The sequence below is a fragment of the Triplophysa rosa genome, linkage group LG19, assembly GCF_024868665.1.
Source record: "Triplophysa rosa linkage group LG19, Trosa_1v2, whole genome shotgun sequence".
NCBI lineage: Eukaryota > Metazoa > Chordata > Actinopteri > Cypriniformes > Nemacheilidae > Triplophysa > Triplophysa rosa.
Genome location: NC_079908.1, coordinates 20,369,085 through 20,373,251, shown reverse-complemented (window position 1 = coordinate 20,373,251; position 4,167 = coordinate 20,369,085).

The window sequence follows — 4,167 nt, the reverse complement described above, 5'->3', positions numbered from 1 at the left end:
GACCTTCATGAAGATATACCCTTCACAAACACACCCTACTGTGGTCTAACTCTATTTATCTCTCTCTCTTTCTCTCTCACACACACATTAGGTGACAGAAAGTGAGAGTAGATCATAATGCAGTATGCATCAGTATTTTATGCAGGCTTGAGTCTTGGGATTTAGTGCGTGACCTGCAATGTGTTTCCTGAACTTCCGGGACTCCCAGCTCAACCACACACACACGCACGCACACACACACACGCACGCACGCGAGTCTCTGGTCCGGACTGCAGAATCTTGGTTGTCACCTTTAAGTGTTGAGTCAGGATGTGACGCAGCTTTTAACAAACATCTTGACATTGACGTGCTGTCTCTGTCTTTAGTTGCGCAAGCAAACAAAAAAGAGACAAAAAGATACAAACAGTTTGATTTTTGCATTTACCAAAATCATTTAAACAACTTAGAAGGTGTTGTGGGTATAGTTCTGGTTTATACGTCTGCTTCTGTTCACTCCTTTAAAGTCTTGTGTTTTTTTTACGTCCAAACGTCTCTTTAATTTTTAAACAGCTCTCAGCGTCAACCGAATGACCACATCGGCACATTTTAAGGTATATTAAGGATGACATCATCAAATCCAGGAGTTGATCTGCTCTCTTTTGGTCCATAATAACTCTTTTCTCTCATTCGTGTGTCAATATTAATGGGTCGTAAAGAAGTTTTGCTAATATCCTTATTGAGCATCTTGTCTTTGTTTTAATGGCTTCGGGTCAGACTCATGAAAACTCACGAGGTTCAATACAGAAGCATTGATGTTGGGTAGATTATTTATATAGTCTTTATTGAGGTCGCAAGGCCGAAGAATGAATGTTGGGGTGGGGTGAATGTACTCAGGCATACTCATTTTGACTTTGTGCTTTATAGCTTTGAGGAAGTAGTTCACCTTCAAAATGAACATTCTGTCATCATTAACTCTGCCCCGTGTCAATTCAAACCCGAATGACTTTCTTCCGCAGAACACAAACGAAGGTATTTTGAAGAATGTTGCCACCGAACAGCGCTGGCACCCATTCACTTCTACTGCATGGACACAAAACCAATGCAAGTGAACGGGGTCCAGTTAACAACATTCTTCGAAATATCTTCTTTTGTGTTCTGCAGAAGGGAGAAAGTCATACAGGTTTGAAGGCTAAAGAGATGATGACAGAAATTGTATTTTTGGCTGAACTATCACTAAGTAGGAAGCTTGTAGTGTGACTAGCTGAATTTTCCAAAGCTTCTAGCTGTCCAAGCTTACTGTGTATATCTGAATATATCTGAACTAACAATTTATTGTGCCAATATGAGACTTTAAGCAAAACAAACCCTATGTTGCAGTATTACTGTATATTCCTAATAAAAGAAGACATGACACGGATGTTTGTCACAGTAGAGTTGACGTGTTCCTTGTAAAGCCCATGAACAGCCGATGACCCAACAAATTCTCTCTCTCTCTAGCTCTCTTCCATCACGTCCAGTTCTTCCACTTGGTTGAATTTGGCAGAGGTAATCGCCATGACGACCTTGTGTTTCACCAATCGATGTGGACGTTTAGAGGTGCCTTTCACAGAACTCCTGCGTTGCGAGTGCATAAATGTGTTTTGTATAATTATGTGCATGTGTTTGCATTGTTTAGAGGCTCTTTGTGTTTGTTCAGTTTATGTGTCTCTGGGGTTGTGCTCGCCAGCCCGTGTTAGCTTTTGCTTACTCAGAGAGATATAAAAGGATCAGGGGCTGTGTTCTTATGATTGATTGGTTGTGTGTTCCCCAGACCCCTGACCATATCACCACCGTAGACCACCCACTCGCTCTGCTGTAAGTTCATTTTGAAGGATGTTATTAACTCATTGGCATACAACAGTGAAGCACACAACCCGCGATATCATCCAGAAAGTGTTATCCTGAAAATATTATTTGTCATCTAAACGCAATGGGAACCCTTGACATAATTAAAAATGTTCATAATGTCAATAATCTCACACCGCATTATTTATATTCAAATATGAGTGTGATTGTTACAAGAACCATATTCGGTCGATTTGCACGTAACCGAGTTGAACTATTGTGTTTGATGAGAACCGTGAGAGGGTGAATATGAAGAAGTGCAGGTTGTTTCTGTAGTTTTCTGTATACATGTGTTGTTGCTGACAAGGGAGCAGAAATGAATGTCTTGAGCTTTCAGACTCAACGCTGTCTCGGGTCTATTGGGTCACTGATCACGTAAGTGCTGGCCGGATGTGAGGTGGAGTTTTTTTTTTGTTGAGGGAACATCAGAGCAGCTGTTGAAGCTGTGCATCACAGTGAGAGCCAAGTGACTCTCTCTCTCTCTCTCTCTCTCTCTCTCTCTCTCTCTCTCTCTCTCTCTTGAACAGTCTTTTTACTCCTCCTTACCTGACAGATGAAAAGAGTCATCCCTGAAGGCTTTTATCAGTTCAGCTTATCTATCCATCTCTCTCTCTCTCTCCCTCCATCTTCTCTTTTTTTCTGTCTCACTATCTGTCCCTATCATCATGTACTTGTGTTTTGCATCACAGCATCATTTTCAATAAAACCGGGATCGCAAACTTTTGCCCTTGCTTGAAGGGAGTTAAGTACAGTGTGTGTGTGCATGCGTGCCTGTGTGTGTGTTTTGGCTATTCTTTGATCAGATTTCTGTCCTCACAAGTAAAGTGAAACATGACCAAAACTTTGAAGTGTTACTCATTATTTGAAATACTTACCAAAAAATGTGTGTGTGTGTTTGTAGCTTTGCATTTTCTTCATGCCTTGCTCTTTCTCTAGCACTGTTTTTATTTATAAATAAATAAATAGTTTAATCTAATTTCAAAATGTGTGTGTGTGTGTGTGTGTGTATGTATGTATGCGTGTGTGTGGTGTGCGAGTGTGTGTGTGCGTGCGTGCGTGCATTTGCTCTATCAAGACATCACACTTGCCCCTTTGGCTTCTTCTGTACATGCAGGATATCCCTACACACCTGCTCCTGTGTCAACACCCTCTCTCCCTCTCTTTCTTTTTTAAACACACACACACACACACACACGCACGCACGCACACACACACACACACACACACACACACACTCTTTCTTTATGTAAAACCATTGCAGATTGTTTTATTATGAAGTGTTCTCTGATTTTCCTGTTTATTTTGAAGAGAATATGCTTCAATATGTATCATTTATTATCATCTGCCATTCAACTTTTCCGTTTGGTCTTTTAATACAATTTCATATAAGTAAATCCAAGGATGCTTATATAACATCATGACACCATTCTTAATTGTTATATTATTTTACTCATGTGTGAAGTGATATGTGGGCATTTCGCCTGGGGTGAGAAAAGAGCATCTGTGTTTTTTCTCTCATCAGTATGTGCTGTTAGTGTGACTAACTGGTCAAATGTTCATTGAAATATAGTTATTGATAATAACTTGTTGTTATACACATCTATAAATGTCTTCCATAATCTCTTCCCACATCACTTCATCACACGCACACACACGCACACGCGCACGCACACACACACACACACACACACACACACACACACACACAGAATGTGCTCTGGAAAAGAGTTTTTGGCTTCCGGCAGGTGTTGATAAGTGACATCATGTCACAGCATGAGAAATGTCTGGGGATTTAAAATGTAGAACATTCTTTGTCTTTATTCTCTCTTTCATTTGTTCTTTAACACTTTTATTCTGCGACACATTTTAAAACAGTCATGAGTTTCTTCTGTGTGTGTATTTCCTGTTTTATTGTCACTGTGAAGAAAGTTGTGTGTCTTTAATCATTTGTCTTCAAGAAAAACAGCAGCAGTAAAAGCTATATGAATTATAGTGTGCGTGTCTTTGAACATACCTGGGTGTGTGTGCGTGCGTGTGTGTGTGTGTGTGTGTGTGTGCGTGCGTGCGTGTGCGTGTGCGTGTGTGTGTGTGTGTGTGTGTGGTCTTTGTGTTTGTACTGTATCATATTCACATCTGAGTTTGTTTTCCAGGCAGTGAATGCTTGTTAGTATTGAAAATGTTCAATGGAGCATTTTTTTGTTGGTTGGCCACATGTTTGCTAATTTACACAGAAAAACTCCACCCACACAACATCACAGGGACAAAAGAACAACACCCAGAAACCAAAACACTGTTCTACAGAAT